The sequence below is a fragment of the Lissotriton vulgaris genome, chromosome 1_2 (genome assembly GCF_964263255.1).
Source record: "Lissotriton vulgaris chromosome 1_2, aLisVul1.2, whole genome shotgun sequence".
Classification (NCBI taxonomy): Eukaryota; Metazoa; Chordata; class Amphibia; order Caudata; family Salamandridae; genus Lissotriton; species Lissotriton vulgaris.
The window spans coordinates 100,937,368-100,958,657 of NC_141686.1; the positions used below are offsets into that span (position 1 = coordinate 100,937,368).

General features: G+C 42.9%; 11 non-coding genes across 11 annotated transcripts; all 11 read right to left on the reverse strand.

The window, feature by feature from the left end:
• Positions 1-1,328: 1,328 nt before the first annotated feature.
• LOC147734347 (signal recognition particle RNA) lies at positions 1,329-1,628 on the reverse strand. The gene has a single exon (XR_015307985.1).
• Positions 1,629-3,226: 1,598 nt separating this feature from the next.
• Positions 3,227-3,526, reverse strand: LOC147734348 (signal recognition particle RNA). The gene has a single exon (XR_015308175.1).
• A 1,597-nt stretch (positions 3,527-5,123) lies between these two features.
• LOC147734349 (signal recognition particle RNA) lies at positions 5,124-5,423 on the reverse strand. Its single transcript, XR_015307996.1, has one exon.
• Positions 5,424-7,021: 1,598 nt separating this feature from the next.
• LOC147734350 (signal recognition particle RNA) lies at positions 7,022-7,321 on the reverse strand. Its single transcript, XR_015308205.1, has one exon.
• Positions 7,322-8,919: 1,598 nt separating this feature from the next.
• Positions 8,920-9,219, reverse strand: LOC147734351 (signal recognition particle RNA). The gene has a single exon (XR_015307838.1).
• A 1,598-nt stretch (positions 9,220-10,817) lies between these two features.
• On the reverse strand, positions 10,818-11,117 carry LOC147734352 (signal recognition particle RNA). Its single transcript, XR_015308176.1, has one exon.
• Positions 11,118-12,714: 1,597 nt separating this feature from the next.
• Positions 12,715-13,014, reverse strand: LOC147734353 (signal recognition particle RNA). The gene has a single exon (XR_015307997.1).
• Positions 13,015-14,612: 1,598 nt separating this feature from the next.
• On the reverse strand, positions 14,613-14,912 carry LOC147734354 (signal recognition particle RNA). The gene has a single exon (XR_015307707.1).
• Positions 14,913-16,510: 1,598 nt separating this feature from the next.
• On the reverse strand, positions 16,511-16,810 carry LOC147734355 (signal recognition particle RNA). Its single transcript, XR_015308268.1, has one exon.
• Positions 16,811-18,408: 1,598 nt separating this feature from the next.
• On the reverse strand, positions 18,409-18,708 carry LOC147734356 (signal recognition particle RNA). Its single transcript, XR_015307839.1, has one exon.
• Positions 18,709-20,306: 1,598 nt separating this feature from the next.
• LOC147734357 (signal recognition particle RNA) lies at positions 20,307-20,606 on the reverse strand. The gene has a single exon (XR_015307986.1).
• Between the last annotated feature and the right edge of the window lie 684 nt (positions 20,607-21,290).

Sequence of the window (21,290 nt, forward strand, 5' to 3'; positions counted from 1 at the left end):
TGAATACAATATAGATACTAGTATTTAGTGAGTGAGAGATAGGTAGAGGGAGAGAGGAGAAAGAAAGTGAGGGAGAAGAGCCAACTTAGGGCTGAGTTTCTCATTATCTGCCAGTGACTCCCTGTAGAACCTTACAGGCACAATTCAGGCTCTCCTGTAGCCATCCATCCCTTCTTGTTATGCCGAGCCAGCCAATGTCGAGAAAAGCAGCAAGGGTCACAATGATGGAAGACATCTGCCACATTGGAAGTTATAAAGTGGTATGGAGTGGGAGGGCTAGAAGAGTTATTATAAAGAATGAATATGCGTCATTCTGTTCTCTAGCCTCAACAGCTTCAAGAGAGTAACTCTTGCTGGCCAAGAAGACCAATGCCAGTTCAGCTTGAGCAGGTAAAAGCTTGCCTGATTCTGCAAAAGGATGAGATTACGCTTTTGGGTTAGAAGTGGTTGCGGGCTACTGCATACTAAGAAACCGTTTATTGAGGTCCGGTTGGATTACTCGATCTTCTCCCACCTCAAAATCAGCTGTTAATTCAGTGTTCTATACCAATGAGCTATTTTTGTCCTCCCTGCCCCTTCCAGCGAATGGGTCCCCCTGACTAACAAAAGTGATTCAAACAGATTTGTATACCTTTTCATAGGAGACTTCATGACGTATTTTATACTGTGCCAATGCAAGGTAGATTGAGTAATGATCTGGACAGCCCCATACTGGAGAACTGCAGCGCCTGTCAACCTGATCCCTTCTGCTGGTATTGTTAAACAACATCAAGATTTGAAAGTATTAAACCGCAAGAGTTGGCTGGAGTAAGGCCGAAGGCTCCAATGTTTGGGAGTTGCACAGTTCTCAGTCTTTTCATGTTTCTCTCAAAGAGCGAAGGGCCCTCTTATTTCTCCTTCTCATTCATATATGGAATTGAATGAGGGCTAATCAAAAAATGAATTAGAGCTGGACGTAGGAATGCAGCAGAAGACCCAGCAAACACATTTCAAAGTTGCTCTTCTAAGGATACCTTTGTACTTGACAGATCAATTTAATCCTACAGGTGCTCTAAAATGAAGAATGCATTTCAGTCATCCTTGCAGAAAATCACACAGCCATCTATTCTAGGCTGCACAGAGTTTTCAGTTCACTCCACCTGCTAGCTTGTTGTTGCAATATGTCGCAATTCTGGAGAATTGTCTGCTATGCTAGAATGCCCGGCCCAGTTCAAATGTTCATTATACTTCCTGCAAAAATATCAAAAGAAAAACAAAGATTTGGTTTTGGAAAAATAATTCATTACCATCTTGTAAAAATCAAAACGTTCACATTTGAGTCAAAAAAAGAGAGGCTAGGTCTCACTATTTTGCTCAAGCTGTGTTACACCTACTGCTCTCAGGTGCTGTCCTGCTACCGATGGGCATGGACATTTCGGCCTGCTCTGTTTCCAGCCTGGGTCGGTGCACCTCTCATTACACAACCTGAAATTCTAGAGCTCCCTCTAGAACACCATATTGATACCCAACGTAGCATGGACACCTGATCAACACAGCAGAGTGCAGCCCAGAACCCCTGAGCTCAAGCAATCCACAAGCCTCAGCCTCCCAAGTAGCTAGGACAACAGGCACACGCCACCATGCCCGGCAAACACAGCACATGTCCTAATGATGAAATGCATTGCTTAAGTAAGGATAATGATAAAGTACGGTGTAATGAATTGATGGTATGCCAACCGTATTTCAAGAAAATCTATTTCACTATCCTTCAAAGAAAGGAAAATAATGTCTTATCAAGAAGCAGTGTGAATATGGGAAGGGCCTTTAAAAAAGATGTGGAGTTTCCTAAAGGAAAAGAAGAGGGTTGAACTGATTTAAGGGAGAGAGGAAATAGGGTCAGAAAGTTTGTGAAGGGGATGTGAATACAATATAGATACTAGTATTTAGAGAGTGAGAGATAGGTAGAGGGAGAGAGGAGAAAGAAAGTGAGAGAGAAGAGCCAACTTAGGGCTGAGTTTCTCATTATCTGCCAGTGACTCCCTGTAGAATCTTACAGGCACAATTCAGGCTCTCCTGTAGCCATCCATCCCTTCTTGTTATGCCGAGCCAGCCAATGTTGAGAAAAGTAGCAAGGGTCACAATGATGGAAGACATCTGCAACATTGGAAGTTATAAAGTGGTATGGAGTGGGAGGGCTAGAAGAGTTATTATAAAGAATGAATACGCGTCATTCTGTTCTCTAGCCTCAACAGCTTCAAGAGAGGAACTCTTGCTGGCCGAGAAGACCAATGTCAGTTCAGCTTGAGCAGGTGAAAGCTTGCCTGATTCTGCAAAAGGATGAGATTACGCTTTTGGGTTAGAAGTGGTTGCGGGCTACTGCATACTAAGAAACCATTTATTGAGGTCCGGTTGGATTACTCGATCTTCTCCCACCTCAAAATCAGCTGCTAATTCAGTGTTCTATACCAATGAGCTATTTTTGTCCTCCCTGCCCCTTCCAGCGAATGGGTCCCCCTGACTAACAAAAGTGATTCAAACAGATTTGTATACCTTTTCATAGGAGACTTCATGACGTATTTTATACTGTGCCAATGCAAGGTAGATTCAGTAATGATCTGGACAGCCCCATACTGGAGAACTGCAGCGCCTGTCAACCTGATCCCTTCTGCTGGTATTGTTAAACAACATCAAGATTTAAAAGTATTAAACCGCAAGAGTTGGCTGGAGTAAGGCCGAAGGCTCCAATGTTTGGGAGTTGCACAGTTCTCAGTCTTTTCATGTTTCTCTCAAAGAGCGAAGGGCCCTCTTATTTCTCCTTCTCATTCATATATGGAATTGAATGAGGGCTAATCAAAAAATGAATTAGAGCTGGACGTAGGAATGCAGCAGAAGACCCAGCAAATGCATTTCAAAGTTGCTCTTCTAAGGATACTTTTGTACTTGACAGATCAATTTAATCCTACAGGTGCTCTAAAATGAAGAATGCATTTCAGTCATTCTTGCAGAAAATCACACAGCCATCTATTCTAGGCTGCACAGAGTTTTCCGTCCTCTCCACCTGCTAGCTTGTTGTTGCAATATGTGTCAATTCTGGAGAATTGTCTGCTATGCTAGAATGCCCGGCCCTATTCAAATGTTCATTGTACTTCCTGCAAAAATATCAAAAGAAAAACAAAGATTTGGTTTTGGAAAAATAATTCATTACCATCTTGTAAAAATCAAAACGTTCACATTTGATTCAAAAAAAGAGAGGCTAGGTCTCACTATTTTGCTCAAGCTGTGTTACACCTACTGCTCTCAGGTGCTGTCCTGCTACCGATGGGCATGGAAGCTTTGGCCTGCTCTGTTTCCAGCCTGGGTTGGTGCACCTCTCAATACACAACCTGAAATTCTAGAGCTCCCTCTAGAACACCATATTGATACCCAACGTAGCATGGACACCTGATCAACACAGCTGAGTGCAGCCCAGAACCCCTGAGCTCAAGCAATCCACAAGCCTCAGCCTCCCAAGTAGCTAGGACAACAGGCACACGCCACCATGCCCGGCAAACACAGCACATGTCCTAATGATGAAATGCATTGCTTAAGTAAGGATAATGATAAAGTACGGTGTAATGAATTGATGGTATGCCAACCGTATTTCAAGAAAATCTATTTCACTATCCTGCAAAGAAAGGAAAATAATGTCTTATCAAGAAGCAGTGTGAATATGGGAAGGGCCTTTAAAAAGATGTGGAGTTTCCTAAAGGAAAAGAAGAGGGTTGAACTGATTTAAGGGAGAGAGGAAGTAGGGTCAGAAAGTTTGTGAAGGGGATGTGAATACAATATAGATACTAGTATTTAGTGAGTGAGAGATAGGTAGAGGGAGAGAGGAGAAAGAAAGTGAGGGAGAAGAGCCAACTTAGGGCTGAGTTTCTCATTATCTGCCAGTGACTCCCTGTAGAACCTTACAGGCACAATTCAGGCTCTTCTGTAGCCATCCATCCCTTCTTGTTATGCCGAGCCAGCCAATGTTGAGAAAAGCAGCAAGGGTCACAATGATGGAAGACATCTGCCACATTGGAAGTTATAAAGTGGTATGCAGTGGGAGGGCTAGAAGAGTTATTATAAAGAATGAATATGCGTCATTCTGTTCTCTAGCCTCAACAGCTTCAAGAGAGTAACTCTTGCTGGCCAAGAAGACCAATGTCAGTTCAGCTTGAGCAGGTGAAAGCTTGCCTGATTCTGCAAAAGGATGAGATTACGCTTTTGGGTTAGAAGTGGTTGCGGGCTACTGCATACTAAGAAACCGTTTATTGAGGTCCGGTTGGATTACTCGATCTTCTCCCACCTCAAAATCAGCTGCTAATTCAGTGTTCTATACCAATGAGCTATTTTTGTCCTCCCTGCCCCTTCCAGCGAATGGGTCCCCCTGACTAACAAAAGTGATTCAAACAGATTTGTATACCTTTTCATAGGAGACTTCATGACGTATTTTATACTGTGCCAATGCAAGGTAGATTGAGTAATGATCTGGACAGCCCCATACTGGAGAACTGCAGCGCCTGTCAACCTGATCCCTTCTGCTGGTATTGTTAAACAACATCAAGATTTAAAAGTATTAAACCGCAAGAGTTGGCTGGAGTAAGGCCGAAGGCTCCAATGTTTGGGAGTTGCACAGTTCTCAGTCTTTTCATGTTTCTCTCAAAGAGCGAAGGGCCCTCTTATTTCTCCTTCTCATTCATATATGGAATTGAATGAGGGCTAATCAAAAAATGAATTAGAGCTGGACGTAGGAATGCAGCAGAAGACCCAGCAAACGCATTTCAAAGTTGCTCTTCTAAGGATACCTTTGTACTTGACAGATCAATTTAATCCTACAGGTGCTCTAAAATGAAGAATGCATTTCAGTCATCCTTGCAGAAAATCACACAGCCATCTATTCTAGGCTGCACAGAGTTTTCCGTCCTCTCCACCTGCTAGCTTGTTGTTGCAATATGTCGCAATTCTGGAGAATTGTCTGCTATGCTAGAATGCCCGGCCCAGTTCAAATGTTCATTGTACTTCCTGCAAAAATATCAAAAGAAAAACAAAGATTTGGTTTTGGAAAAATAATTCATTACCATCTTGTAAAAATCAAAACGTTCACATTTGAGTCAAAAAAAGAGAGGCTAGGTCTCACTATTTTGCTCAAGCTGTGTTACACCTACTGCTCTCAGGTGCTGTCCTGCTACCGATGGGCATGGAAGCTTTGGCCTGCTGTGTTTCCAGCCTGGGTCGGTGCACCTCTCATTACACAACCTGAAATTCTAGAGCTCCCTCTAGAACACCATATTGATACCCAACGTAGCATGGACACCTGATCAACACAGCTGAGTGCAGCCCAGAACCCCTGAGCTCAAGCAATCCACAAGCCTCAGCCTCCCAAGTAGCTAGGACAACAGGCACACGCCACCATGCCCGGCAAACACAGCACATGTCCTAATGATGAAATGCATTGCTTAAGTAAGGATAATGATAAAGTACGGTGTAATGAATTGATGGTATGCCAACCGTATTTAAAGAAAATCTATTTCACTATCCTGCAAAGAAAGAAAAATAATGTCTTATCAAGAAGCAGTGTGAATATGGGAAGGGCCTTTAAAAAAGATGTGGAGTTTCCTAAAGGAAAAGAAGAGGGTTGAACTGATTTAAGGGAGAGAGGAAGTAGGGTCAGAAAGTTTGTGAAGGGGATGTGAATACAATATAGATACTAGTATTTAGAGAGTGAGAGATAGGTAGAGGGAGAGAGGAGAAAGAAAGTGAGGGAGAAGAGCCAACTTAGGGCTGAGTTTCTCATTATCTGCCTGTGACTCCCTGTAGAACCTTACAGGCACAATTCAGGCTCTCCTGTAGCCATTCATCCCTTCTTGTTATGCCAAGCCAGCCAATGTTGAGAAAAGCAGCAAGGGTCACAATGATGGAAGACATCTGCCACATTGGAAGTTATAAAGTGGTATGGAGTGGGAGGGCTAGAAGAGTTATTATAAAGAATGAATATGCGTCATTCTGTTCTCTAGCCTCAACAGCTTCAAGAGAGTAACTCTTGCTGGCCAAGAAGACCAATGTCAGTTCAGCTTGAGCAGGTAAAAGCTTGCCTGATTCTGCAAAAGGATGAGATTACGCTTTTGGGTTAGAAGTGGTTGCGGGCTACTGCATACTAAGAAACCGTTTATTGAGGTCCGGTTGGATTACTCGATCTTCTCCCACCTCAAAATCAGCTGTTAATTCAGTGTTCTATACCAATGAGCTATTTTTGTCCTCCCTGCCCCTTCCAGCGAATGGGTCCCCCTGACTAACAAAAGTGATTCAAACAGATTTGTATACCTTTTCATAGGAGACTTCATGACGTATTTTATACTGTGCCAATGCAAGGTAGATTGAGTAATGATCTGGACAGCCCCATACTGGAGAACTGCAGCGCCTGTCAACCTGATCCCTTCTGCTGGTATTGTTAAACAACATCAAGATTTGAAAGTATTAAACCGCAAGAGTTGGCTGGAGTAAGGCCGAAGGCTCCAATGTTTGGGAGTTGCACAGTTCTCAGTCTTTTCATGTTTCTCTCAAAGAGCGAAGGGCCCTCTTATTTCTCCTTCTCATTCATATATGGAATTGAATGAGGGCTAATCAAAAAATGAATTAGAGCTGGACGTAGGAATGCAGCAGAAGACCCAGCAAACACATTTCAAAGTTGCTCTTCTAAGGATACCTTTGTACTTGACAGATCAATTTAATCCTACAGGTGCTCTAAAATGAAGAATGCATTTCAGTCATCCTTGCAGAAAATCACACAGCCATCTATTCTAGGCTGCACAGAGTTTTCAGTTCACTCCACCTGCTAGCTTGTTGTTGCAATATGTCGCAATTCTGGAGAATTGTCTGCTATGCTAGAATGCCCGGCCCAGTTCAAATGTTCATTATACTTCCTGCAAAAATATCAAAAGAAAAACAAAGATTTGGTTTTGGAAAAATAATTCATTACCATCTTGTAAAAATCAAAACGTTCACATTTGAGTCAAAAAAAGAGAGGCTAGGTCTCACTATTTTGCTCAAGCTGTGTTACACCTACTGCTCTCAGGTGCTGTCCTGCTACCGATGGGCATGGACATTTCGGCCTGCTCTGTTTCCAGCCTGGGTCGGTGCACCTCTCATTACACAACTTGAAATTCTAGAGCTCCCTCTAGAACACCATATTGATACCCAACGTAGCATGGACACCTGATCAACACAGCAGAGTGCAGCCCAGAACCCCTGAGCTCAAGCAATCCACAAGCCTCAGCCTCCCAAGTAGCTAGGACAACAGGCACACGCCACCATGCCCGGCAAACACAGCACATGTCCTAATGATGAAATGCATTGCTTAAGTAAGGATAATGATAAAGTACGGTGTAATGAATTGATGGTATGCCAACCGTATTTCAAGAAAATCTATTTCACTATCCTTCAAAGACAGGAAAATAATGTCTTATCAAGAAGCAGTGTGAATATGGGAAGGGCCTTTAAAAAAGATGTGGAGTTTCCTAAAGGAAAAGAAGAGGGTTGAACTGATTTAAGGGAGAGAGGAAGTAGGGTCAGAAAGTTTGTGAAGGGGTTGTGAATGCAATATAGATACTAGTATTTAGAGAGTGAGAGATAGGTAGAGGGAGAGAGGAGAAAGAAAGTGAGAGAGAAGAGCCAACTTAGGGCTGAGTTTCTCATTATCTGCCAGTGACTCCCTGTAGAACCTTACAGGCACAATTCAGGCTCTCCTGTAGCCATCCATCCCTTCTTGTTATGCCGAGCCAGCCAATGTTGAGAAAAGTAGCAAGGGTCACAATGATGGAAGACATCTGCCACATTGGAAGTTATAAAGTGGTATGCAGTGGGAGGGCTAGAAGAGTTATTATAAAGAATGAATATGCGTCATTCTGTTCTCTAGCCTCAACAGCTTCAAGAGAGTAACTCTTGCTGGCCAAGAAGACCAATGTCAGTTCAGCTTGAGCAGGTGAAAGCTTGCCTGATTCTGCAAAAGGATGAGATTACGCTTTTGGGTTAGAAGTGGTTGCGGGCTACTGCATACTAAGAAACCGTTTATTGAGGTCCGGTTGGATTACTCTATCTTCTCCCACCTCAAAATCAGCTGCTAATTCAGTGTTCTATACCAATGAGCTATTTTTGTCCTCCCTGCCCCTTCCAGCGAATGGGTCCCCCTGACTAACAAAAGTGATTCAAACAGATTTGTATACCTTTTCATAGGAGACTTCATGACGTATTTTATACTGTGCCAATGCAAGGTAGATTGAGTAATGATCTGGACAGCCCCATACTGGAGAACTGCAGCGCCTGTCAACCTGATCCCTTCTGCTGGTATTGTTAAACAACATCAAGATTTAAAAGTATTAAACCGCAAGAGTTGGCTGGAGTAAGGCCGAAGGCTCCAATGTTTGGGAGTTGCACAGTTCTCAGTCTTTTCATGTTCCTCTCAAAGAGCGAAGGGCCCTCTTATTTCTCCTTCTCATTCATATATGGAATTGAATGAGGGCTAATCAAAAAATGAATTAGAGCTGGACGTAGGAATGCAGCAGAAGACCCAGCAAATGCATTTCAAAGTTGCTCTTCTAAGGATACTTTTGTACTTGACAGATCAATTTAATCCTACAGGTGCTCTAAAATGAAGAATGCATTTCAGTCATTCTTGCAGAAAATCACACAGCCATCTATTCTAGGCTGCACAGAGTTTTCCGTCCTCTCCACCTGCTAGCTTGTTGTTGCAATATGTTGCAATTCTGGAGAATTGTCTGCTATGCTAGAATGCCCAGCCCTATTCAAATGTTCATTGTACTTCCTGCAAAAATATCAAAAGAAAAACAAAGATTTGGTTTTGGAAAAATAATTCATTACCATCTTGTAAAAATCAAAACGTTCACATTTGAGTCAAAAAAAGAGAGGCTAGGTCTCACTATTTTGCTCAAGCTGTGTTACACCTACTGCTCTCAGGTGCTGTCCTGCTACCGATGGGCATGGAAGCTTTGGCCTGCTCTGTTTCCAGCCTGGGTCGGTGCACCTCTCATTACACAACCTGAAATTCTAGAGCTCCCTCTAGAACACCATATTGATACCCAACGTAGCATGGACACCTGATCAACACAGCTGAGTGCAGCCCAGAACCCCTGAGCTCAAGCAATCCACAAGCCTCAGCCTCCCAAGTAGCTAGGACAACAGGCACACGCCACCATGCCCGGCAAACACAGCACATGTCCTAATGATGAAATGCATTGCTTAAGAAAGGATAATGATAAAGTACGGTGTAATGAATTGATGGTATGCCAACCGTATTTCAAGAAAATCTATTTCACTATCCTTCAAAGAAAGGAAAATAATGTCTTATCAAGAAGCAGTGTGAATATGGGAAGGGCCTTTAAAAAAGATGTGGAGTTTCCTAAAGGAAAAGAAGAGGGTTGAACTGATTTAAGGGAGAGAGGAAATAGGGTCAGAAAGTTTGTGAAGGGGATGTGAATACAATATAGATACTAGTATTTAGAGAGTGAGAGATAGGTAGAGGGAGAGAGGAGAAAGAAAGTGAGAGAGAAGAGCCAACTTAGGGCTGAGTTTCTCATTATCTGCCAGTGACTCCCTGTAGAACCTTACAGGCACAATTCAGGCTCTCCTGTAGCCATCCATCCCTTCTTGTTATGCCGAGCCAGCCAATGTTGAGAAAAGTAGCAAGGGTCACAATGATGGAAGACATCTGCAACATTGGAAGTTATAAAGTGGTATGGAGTGGGAGGGCTAGAAGAGTTATTATAAAGAATGAATACGCGTCATTCTGTTCTCTAGCCTCAACAGCTTCAAGAGAGGAACTCTTGCTGGCCGAGAAGACCAATGTCAGTTCAGCTTGAGCAGGTGAAAGCTTGCCTGATTCTGCAAAAGGATGAGATTACGCTTTTGGGTTAGAAGTGGTTGCGGGCTACTGCATACTAAGAAACCATTTATTGAGGTCCGGTTGGATTACTCGATCTTCTCCCACCTCAAAATCAGCTGCTAATTCAGTGTTCTATACCAATGAGCTATTTTTGTCCTCCCTGCCCCTTCCAGCGAATGGGTCCCCCTGACTAACAAAAGTGATTCAAACAGATTTGTATACCTTTTCATAGGAGACTTCATGACGTATTTTATACTGTGCCAATGCAAGGTAGATTCAGTAATGATCTGGACAGCCCCATACTGGAGAACTGCAGCGCCTGTCAACCTGATCCCTTCTGCTGGTATTGTTAAACAACATCAAGATTTAAAAGTATTAAACCGCAAGAGTTGGCTGGAGTAAGGCCGAAGGCTCCAATGTTTGGGAGTTGCACAGTTCTCAGTCTTTTCATGTTTCTCTCAAAGAGCGAAGGGCCCTCTTATTTCTCCTTCTCATTCATATATGGAATTGAATGAGGGCTAATCAAAAAATGAATTAGAGCTGGACGTAGGAATGCAGCAGAAGACCCAGCAAATGCATTTCAAAGTTGCTCTTCTAAGGATACTTTTGTACTTGACAGATCAATTTAATCCTACAGGTGCTCTAAAATGAAGAATGCATTTCAGTCATTCTTGCAGAAAATCACACAGCCATCTATTCTAGGCTGCACAGAGTTTTCCGTCCTCTCCACCTGCTAGCTTGTTGTTGCAATATGTGTCAATTCTGGAGAATTGTCTGCTATGCTAGAATGCCCGGCCCTATTCAAATGTTCATTGTACTTCCTGCAAAAATATCAAAAGAAAAACAAAGATTTGGTTTTGGAAAAATAATTCATTACCATCTTGTAAAAATCAAAACGTTCACATTTGATTCAAAAAAAGAGAGGCTAGGTCTCACTATTTTGCTCAAGCTGTGTTACACCTACTGCTCTCAGGTGCTGTCCTGCTACCGATGGGCATGGAAGCTTTGGCCTGCTCTGTTTCCAGCCTGGGTTGGTGCACCTCTCAATACACAACCTGAAATTCTAGAGCTCCCTCTAGAACACCATATTGATACCCAACGTAGCATGGACACCTGATCAACACAGCTGAGTGCAGCCCAGAACCCCTGAGCTCAAGCAATCCACAAGCCTCAGCCTCCCAAGTAGCTAGGACAACAGGCACACGCCACCATGCCCGGCAAACACAGCACATGTCCTAATGATGAAATGCATTGCTTAAGTAAGGATAATGATAAAGTACGGTGTAATGAATTGATGGTATGCCAACCGTATTTCAAGAAAATCTATTTCACTATCCTGCAAAGAAAGGAAAATAATGTCTTATCAAGAAGCAGTGTGAATATGGGAAGGGCCTTTAAAAAGATGTGGAGTTTCCTAAAGGAAAAGAAGAGGGTTGAACTGATTTAAGGGAGAGAGGAAGTAGGGTCAGAAAGTTTGTGAAGGGGATGTGAATACAATATAGATACTAGTATTTAGTGAGTGAGAGATAGGTAGAGGGAGAGAGGAGAAAGAAAGTGAGGGAGAAGAGCCAACTTAGGGCTGAGTTTCTCATTATCTGCCAGTGACTCCCTGTAGAACCTTACAGGCACAATTCAGGCTCTTCTGTAGCCATCCATCCCTTCTTGTTATGCCGAGCCAGCCAATGCTGAGAAAAGCAGCAAGGGTCACAATGATGGAAGACATCTGCCACATTGGAAGTTATAAAGTGGTATGCAGTGGGAGGGCTAGAAGAGTTATTATAAAGAATGAATATGCGTCATTCTGTTCTCTAGCCTCAACAGCTTCAAGAGAGTAACTCTTGCTGGCCAAGAAGACCAATGTCAGTTCAGCTTGAGCAGGTGAAAGCTTGCCTGATTCTGCAAAAGGATGAGATTACGCTTTTGGGTTAGAAGTGGTTGCGGGCTACTGCATACTAAGAAACCGTTTATTGAGGTCCGGTTGGATTACTCGATCTTCTCCCACCTCAAAATCAGCTGCTAATTCAGTGTTCTATACCAATGAGCTATTTTTGTCCTCCCTGCCCCTTCCAGCGAATGGGTCCCCCTGACTAACAAAAGTGATTCAAACAGATTTGTATACCTTTTCATAGGAGACTTCATGACGTATTTTATACTGTGCCAATGCAAGGTAGATTGAGTAATGATCTGGACAGCCCCATACTGGAGAACTGCAGCGCCTGTCAACCTGATCCCTTCTGCTGGTATTGTTAAACAACATCAAGATTTAAAAGTATTAAACCGCAAGAGTTGGCTGGAGTAAGGCCGAAGGCTCCAATGTTTGGGAGTTGCACAGTTCTCAGTCTTTTCATGTTTCTCTCAAAGAGCGAAGGGCCCTCTTATTTCTCCTTCTCATTCATATATGGAATTGAATGAGGGCTAATCAAAAAATGAATTAGAGCTGGACGTAGGAATGCAGCAGAAGACCCAGCAAACGCATTTCAAAGTTGCTCTTCTAAGGATACCTTTGTACTTGACAGATCAATTTAATCCTACAGGTGCTCTAAAATGAAGAATGCATTTCAGTCATCCTTGCAGAAAATCACACAGCCATCTATTCTAGGCTGCACAGAGTTTTCCGTCCTCTCCACCTGCTAGCTTGTTGTTGCAATATGTCGCAATTCTGGAGAATTGTCTGCTATGCTAGAATGCCCGGCCCAGTTCAAATGTTCATTGTACTTCCTGCAAAAATATCAAAAGAAAAACAAAGATTTGGTTTTGGAAAAATAATTCATTACCATCTTGTAAAAATCAAAACGTTCACATTTGAGTCAAAAAAAGAGAGGCTAGGTCTCACTATTTTGCTCAAGCTGTGTTACACCTACTGCTCTCAGGTGCTGTCCTGCTACCGATGGGCATGGAAGCTTTGGCCTGCTGTGTTTCCAGCCTGGGTCGGTGCACCTCTCATTACACAACCTGAAATTCTAGAGCTCCCTCTAGAACACCATATTGATACCCAACGTAGCATGGACACCTGATCAACACAGCTGAGTGCAGCCCAGAACCCCTGAGCTCAAGCAATCCACAAGCCTCAGCCTCCCAAGTAGCTAGGACAACAGGCACACGCCACCATGCCCGGCAAACACAGCACATGTCCTAATGATGAAATGCATTGCTTAAGTAAGGATAATGATAAAGTACGGTGTAATGAATTGATGGTATGCCAACCGTATTTAAAGAAAATCTATTTCACTATCCTGCAAAGAAAGAAAAATAATGTCTTATCAAGAAGCAGTGTGAATATGGGAAGGGCCTTTAAAAAAGATGTGGAGTTTCCTAAAGGAAAAGAAGAGGGTTGAACTGATTTAAGGGAGAGAGGAAGTAGGGTCAGAAAGTTTGTGAAGGGGATGTGAATACAATATAGATACTAGTATTTAGAGAGTGAGAGATAGGTAGAGGGAGAGAGGAGAAAGAAAGTGAGGGAGAAGAGCCAACTTAGGGCTGAGTTTCTCATTATCTGCCAGTGACTCCCTGTAGAACCTTACAGGCACAATTCAGGCTCTCCTGTAGCCATTCATCCCTTCTTGTTATGCCAAGCCAGCCAATGTTGAGAAAAGCAGCAAGGGTCACAATGATGGAAGACATCTGCCACATTGGAAGTTATAAAGTGGTATGGAGTGGGAGGGCTAGAAGAGTTATTATAAAGAATGAATATGCGTCATTCTGTTCTCTAGCCTCAACAGCTTCAAGAGAGTAACTCTTGCTGGCCAAGAAGACCAATGTCAGTTCAGCTTGAGCAGGTGAAAGCTTGCCTGATTCTGCAAAAGGATGAGATTACGCTTTTGGGTTAGAAGTGGTTGCGGGCTACTGCATACTAAGAAACCGTTTATTGAGGTCCGGTTGGTTTATTCGATCTTCTCCCACCTCAAAATCAGCTGCTAATTCAGTGTTCTATACCAATGAGCTATTTTTGTCCTCCCTGCCCCTTCCAGCGAATGGGTCCCCCTGACTAACAAAAGTGATTCAAACAGATTTGTATACCTTTTCATAGGAGACTTCATGACGTATTTTATACTGTGCCAATGCAAGGTAGATTGAGTAATGATCTGGACAGCCCCATACTGGAGAACTGCAGCGCCTGTCAACCTGATCCCTTCTGCTGGTATTGTTAAACAACATCAAGATTTAAAAGTATTAAACCGCAAGAGTTGGCTGGAGTATGGCCGAAGGCTCCAATGTTTGGGAGTTGCACAGTTCTCAGTCTTTTCATGTTTCTCTCAAAGAGCGAAGGGCCCTCTTATTTCTCCTTCTCATTCATATATGGAATTGAATGAGGGCTAATCAAAAAATGAATTAGAGCTGGACGTAGGAATGCAGCAGAAGACCCAGCAAACGCATTTCAAAGTTACTCTTCTAAGGATACCTTTGTACTTGACAGATCAATTTAATCCTACAGGTGCTCTAAAATGAAGAATGCATTTCAGTCATCCTTGCAGAAAATCACACAGCCATCTATTCTAGGCTGCACAGAGTTTTCCATCCTCTCCACCTGCTAGCTTGTTGTTGCAATATGTCGCAATTCTGGAGAATTGTCTGCTATGCTAGAATGCCCGGCCCAGTTCAAATGTTCATTGTACTTCCTGCAAAAATATCAAAAGAAAAACAAAGATTTGGTTTTGGAAAAATAATTCATTACCATCTTGTGAAAATCAAAACGTTCACATTTGAGTCAAAAAAAGAGAGGCTAGGTCTCACTATTTTGCTCAAGCTTTGTTACACCTACTGCTCTCAGGTGCTGTCCTGCTACCGATGGGCATGGAAGCTTTGGCCTGCTCTGTTTCCAGCCTGGGTCGGTGCACCTCTCTTTACACAACCTGAAATTCTAGAGCTCCCTCTAGAACACCATATTGATACCCAATGTAGCATGGACACCTGATCAACACAGCTGAGTGCAGCCCAGAACCCCTGAGCTCATGCAATCCACAAGCCTCAGCCTCCCAAGTAGCTAGGACAACAGGCACACGCCACCATGCCCGGCAAACACAGCACAGGTCCTAATGATGAAATGCATTGCTTAAGTAAGGATAATGATAAAGTACGGTGTAATGAATTGATGGTATGCCAACCGTATTTCAAGAAAATCTATTTCACTATCCTTCAAAGAAAGGAAAATAATGTCTTATCAAGAAGCAGTGTGAATATGGGAAGGGCCTTTAAAAAAGATGTGGAGTTTCCTAAAGGAAAAGAAGAGGGTTGAACTGATTTAAGGGAGAGAGGAAGTAGGGTCAGAAAGTTTGTGAAGGGGATGTGAATACAATATAGATACTAGTATTTAGTGAGTGAGAGATAGGTAGAGGGAGAGAGGAGAAAGAAAGTGAGGGAGAAGAGCCAACTTAGGGCTGAGTTTCTCATTATCTGCCAGTGACTCCCTGTAGAACCTTACAGGCACAATTCAGGCTCTCCTGTAGCCATCCATCCCTTCTTGTTATGCCGAGCCAGCCAATGTCGAGAAAAGCAGCAAGGGTCACAATGATGGAAGACATCTGCCACATTGGAAGTTATAAAGTGGTATGGAGTGGGAGGGCTAGAAGAGTTATTATAAAGAATGAATATGCGTCATTCTGTTCTCTAGCTTCAACAGCTTCAAGAGAGTAACTCTTGCTGGCCAAGAAGACCAATGTCAGTTCAGCTTGAGCAGGTAAAAGCTTGCCTGATTCTGCAAAAGGATGAGATTACGCTTTTGGGTTAGAAGTGGTTGCGGGCTACTGCATACTAAGAAACCGTTTATTGAGGTCCGGTTGGATTACTCGATCTTCTCCCACCTCAAAATCAGCTGTTAATTCAGTGTTCTATACCAATGAGCTATTTTTGTCCTCCCTGCCCCTTCCAGCGAATGGGTCCCCCTGACTAACAAAAGTGATTCAAACAGATTTGTATACCTTTTCATAGGAGACTTCATGACGTATTTTATACTGTGCCAATGCAAGGTAGATTGAGTAATGATCTGGACAGCCCCATACTGGAGAACTGCAGCGCCTGTCAACCTGATCCCTTCTGCTGGTATTGTTAAACAACATCAAGATTTGAAAGTATTAAACCGCAAGAGTTGGCTGGAGTAAGGCCGAAGGCTCCAATGTTTGGGAGTTGCACAGTTCTCAGTCTTTTCATGTTTCTCTCAAAGAGCGAAGGGCCCTCTTATTTCTCCTTCTCATTCATATATGGAATTGAATGAGGGCTAATCAAAAAATGAATTAGAGCTGGACGTAGGAATGCAGCAGAAGACCCAGCAAACGTATTTCAAAGTTGCTCTTCTAAGGATACCTTTGTACTTGACAGATCAATTTAATCCTACAGGTGCTCTAAAATGAAGAATGCATTTCAGTCATCCTTGCAGAAAATCACACAGCCATCTATTCTAGGCTGCACAGAGTTTTCCGTCCTCTCCACCTGCTAGCTTGTTGTTGCAATATGTCGCAATTCTGGAGAATTGTCTGCTATGCTAGAATGCCCGGCCCAGTTCAAATGTTCATTTTACTTCCTGCAAAAATATCAAAAGAAAAACAAAGATTTGGTTTTGGAAAAATAATTCATTACCATCTTGTAAAAATCAAAACGTTCACATTTGAGTCAAAAAAAGAGAGGCTAGGTCTCACTATTTTGCTCAAGCTGTGTTACACCTACTGCTCTCAGGTGCTGTCCTGCTACCGATGGGCATGTAAGCTTTGGCCTGCTGTGTTTCCAGCCTGGGTCGGTGCACCTCTCATTACACAACCTGAAATTCTAGAGCTCCCTCTAGAACACCATATTGATACCCAACGTAGCATGGACACCTGATCAACACAGCTGAGTGCAGCCCAGAACCCCTGAGCTCAAGCAATCCACAAGCCTCAGCCTCCCAAGTAGCTAGGACAACAGGCACACGCCACCATGCCCGGCAAACACAGCACATGTCCTAATGATGAAATGCATTGCTTAAGTAAGGATAATGATAAAGTACGGTGTAATGAATTGATGGTATGCCAACCGTATTTAAAGAAAATCTATTTCACTATCCTGCAAAGAAAGAAAAATAATGTCTTATCAAGAAGCAGTGTGAATATGGGAAGGGCCTTTAAAAAAGATGTGGAGTTTCCTAAAGGAAAAGAAGAGGGTTGAACTGATTTAAGGGAGAGAGGAAGTAGGGTCAGAAAGTTTGTGAAGGGGATGTCAATACAATATAGATACTAGTATTTAGAGAGTGAGAGATAGGTAGAGGGAGAGAGGAGAAAGAAAGTGAGGGAGAAGAGCCAACTTAGGGCTGAGTTTCTCATTATCTGTCAGTGACTCCCTGTAGAACCTTACAGGCACAATTCAGGCTCTCCTGTAGCCATTCATCCCTTCTTGTTATGCCAAGCCAGCCAATGTTGAGAAAAGCAGCAAGGGTCACAATGATGGAAGACATCTGCCACATTGGAAGTTATAAAGTGGTATGGAGTGGGAGGGCTAGAAGAGTTATTATAAAGAATGAATATGCGTCATTCTGTTCTCTAGCCTCAACAGCTTCAAGAGAGTAACTCTTGCTGGCCAAGAAGACCAATGTCAGTTCAGCTTGAGCAGGTGAAAGCTTGCCTGATTCTGCAAAAGGATGAGATTACGCTTTTGGGTTAGAAGTGGTTGCGGGCTACTGCATACTAAGAAACCGTTTATTGAGGTCCGGTTGGTTTATTCGATCTTCTCCCACCTCAAAATCAGCTGCTAATTCAGTGTTCTATACCAATGAGCTATTTTTGTCCTCCCTGCCCCTTCCAGCGAATGGGTCCCCCTGACTAACAAAAGTGATTCAAACAGATTTGTATACCTTTTCATAGGAGACTTCATGACGTATTTTATACTGTGCCAATGCAAGGTAGATTGAGTAATGATCTGGACAGCCCCATAATGGAGAACTGCAGCGCCTGTCAACCTGATCCCTTCTGCTGGTATTGTTAAACAACATCAAGATTTAAAAGTATTAAACCGCAAGAGTTGGCTGGAGTATGGCCGAAGGTTCCAATGTTTGGGAGTTGCACAGTTCTCAGTCTTTTCATGTTTCTCTCAAAGAGCGAAGGGCCCTCTTATTTCTCCTTCTCATTCATATATGGAATTGAATGAGGGCTAATCAAAAAATGAATTAGAGCTGGACGTAGGAATGCAGCAGAAGACCCAGCAAACGCATTTCAAAGTTACTCTTCTAAGGATACCTTTGTACTTGACAGATCAATTTAATCCTACAGGTGCTCTAAAATGAAGAATGCATTTCAGTCATCCTTGCAGAAAATCACACAGCCATCTATTCTAGGCTGCACAGAGTTTTCCGTCCTCTCCACCTGCTAGCTTGTTGTTGCAATATGTCGCAATTCTGGAGAATTGTCTGCTATGCTAGAATGCCCGGCCCAGTTCAAATGTTCATTGTACTTCCTGCAAAAATATCAAAAGAAAAACAAAGATTTGGTTTTGGAAAAATAATTCATTACCATCTTGTAAAAATCAAAACGTTCACATTTGAGTCAAAAAAAGAGAGGCTAGGTCTCACTATTTTGCTCAAGCTGTGTTACACCTACTGCTCTCAGGTGCTGTCCTGCTACCGATGGGCATGGAAGCTTTGGCCTGCTCTGTTTCCAGCCTGGGTCGGTGCACCTCTCATTACACAACCTGAAATTCTAGAGCTCCCTCTAGAACACCATATTGATACCCAACGTAGCATGGACACCTGATCAACACAGCTGAGTGCAGCCCAGAACCCCTGAGCTCAAGCAATCCACAAGCCTCAGCCTCCCAAGTAGCTAGGACAACAGGCACACGCCACCATGCCCGGCAAACACAGCACATGTCCTAATGATGAAATGCATTGCTTAAGTAAGGATAATGATAAAGTACGGTGTAATGAATTGATGGTATGCCAACCGTATTTAAAGAAAATCTATTTCACTATCCTGCAAAGAAAGAAAAATAATGTCTTATCAAGAAGCAGTGTGAATATGGGAAGGGCCTTTAAAAAAGATGTGGAGTTTCCTAAAGGAAAAGAAGAGGGTTGAACTGATTTAAGGGAGAGAGGAAGTAGGGTCAGAAAGTTTGTGAAGGGGATGTGAATACAATATAGATACTAGTATTTAGTGAGTGAGAGATAGGTAGAGGGAGAGAGGAGAAAGAAAGTGAGGGAGAAGAGCCAACTTAGGGCTGAGTTTCTCATTATCTGCCAGTGACTCCCTGTAGAACCTTACAGGCACAATTCAGGCTCTCCTGTAGCCATCCATCCCTTCTTGTTATGCCGAGCCAGCCAATGTCGAGAAAAGCAGCAAGGGTCACAATGATGGAAGACATCTGCCACATTGGAAGTTATAAAGTGGTATGGAGTGGGAGGGCTAGAAGAGTTATTATAAAGAATGAATATGCGTCATTCTGTTCTCTAGCCTCAACAGCTTCAAGAGAGTAACTCTTGCTGGCCAAGAAGACCAATGTCAGTTCAGCTTGAGCAGGTAAAAGCTTGCCTGATTCTGCAAAAGGATGAGATTACGCTTTTGGGTTAGAAGTGGTTGCGGGCTACTGCATACTAAGAAACCGTTTATTGAGGTCCGGTTGGATTACTCGATCTTCTCCCACCTCAAAATCAGCTGTTAATTCAGTGTTCTATACCAATGAGCTATTTTTGTCCTCCCTGCCCCTTCCAGCGAATGGGTCCCCCTGACTAACAAAAGTGATTCAAACAGATTTGTATACCTTTTCATAGGAGACTTCATGACGTATTTTATACTGTGCCAATGCAAGGTAGATTGAGTAATGATCTGGACAGCCCCATACTGGAGAACTGCAGCGCCTGTCAACCTGATCCCTTCTGCTGGTATTGTTAAACAACATCAAGATTTGAAAGTATTAAACCGCAAGAGTTGGCTGGAGTAAGGCCGAAGGCTCCAATGTTTGGGAGTTGCACAGTTCTCAGTCTTTTCATGTTTCTCTCAAAGAGCGAAGGGCCCTCTTATTTCTCCTTCTCATTCATATATGGAATTGAATGAGGGCTAATCAAAAAATGAATTAGAGCTGGACGTAGGAATGCAGCAGAAGACCCAGCAAACACATTTCAAAGTTGCTCTTCTAAGGATACCTTTGTACTTGACAGATCAATTTAATCCTACAGGTGCTCTAAAATGAAGAATGCATTTCAGTCATCCTTGCAGAAAATCACACAGCCATCTATTCTAGGCTGCACAGAGTTTTCAGTTCACTCCACCTGCTAGCTTGTTGTTGCAATATGTCGCAATTCTGGAGAATTGTCTGCTATGCTAGAATGCCCGGCCCAGTTCAAATGTTCATTATACTTCCTGCAAAAATATCAAAAGAAAAACAAAGATTTGGTTTTGGAAAAATAATTCATTACCATCTTGTAAAAATCAAAACGTTCACATTTGAGTCAAAAAAAGAGAGGCTAGGTCTCACTATTTTGCTCAAGCTGTGTTACACCTACTGCTCTCAGGTGCTGTCCTGCTACCGATGGGCATGGACATTTCGGCCTGCTCTGTTTCCAGCCTGGGTCGGTGCACCTCTCATTACACAACCTGAAATTCTAGAGCTCCCTCTAGAACACCATATTGATACCCAACGTAGCATGGACACCTGATCAACACAGCAGAGTGCAGCCCAGAACCCCTGAGCTCAAGCAATCCACAAGCCTCAGCCTCCCAAGTAGCTAGGACAACAGGCACACGCCACCATGCCCGGCAAACACAGCACATGTCCTAATGATGAAATGCATTGCTTAAGTAAGGATAATGATAAAGTACGGTGTAATGAATTGATGGTATGCCAACCGTATTTCAAGAAAATCTATTTCACTATCCTTCAAAGAAAGGAAAATAATGTCTTATCAAGAAGCAGTGTGAATATGGGAAGGGCCTTTAAAAAAGATGTGGAGTTTCCTAAAGGAAAAGAAGAGGGTTGAACTGATTTAAGGGAGAGAGGAAGTAGGGTCAGAAAGTTTGTGAAGGGGTTGTGAATGCAATATAGATACTAGTATTTAGAGAGTGAGAGATAGGTAGAGGGAGAGAGGAGAAAGAAAGTGAGAGAGAAGAGCCAACTTAGGGCTGAGTTTCTCATTATCTGCCAGTGACTCCCTGTAGAACCTTACAGGCACAATTCAGGCTCTCCTGTAGCCATCCATCCCTTCTTGTTATGCCGAGCCAGCCAATGTTGAGAAAAGTAGCAAGGGTCACAATGATGGAAGACATCTGCCACATTGGAAGTTATAAAGTGGTATGCAGTGGGAGGGCTAGAAGAGTTATTATAAAGAATGAATATGCGTCATTCTGTTCTCTAGCCTCAACAGCTTCAAGAGAGTAACTCTTGCTGGCCAAGAAGACCAATGTCAGTTCAGCTTGAGCAGGTGAAAGCTTGCCTGATTCTGCAA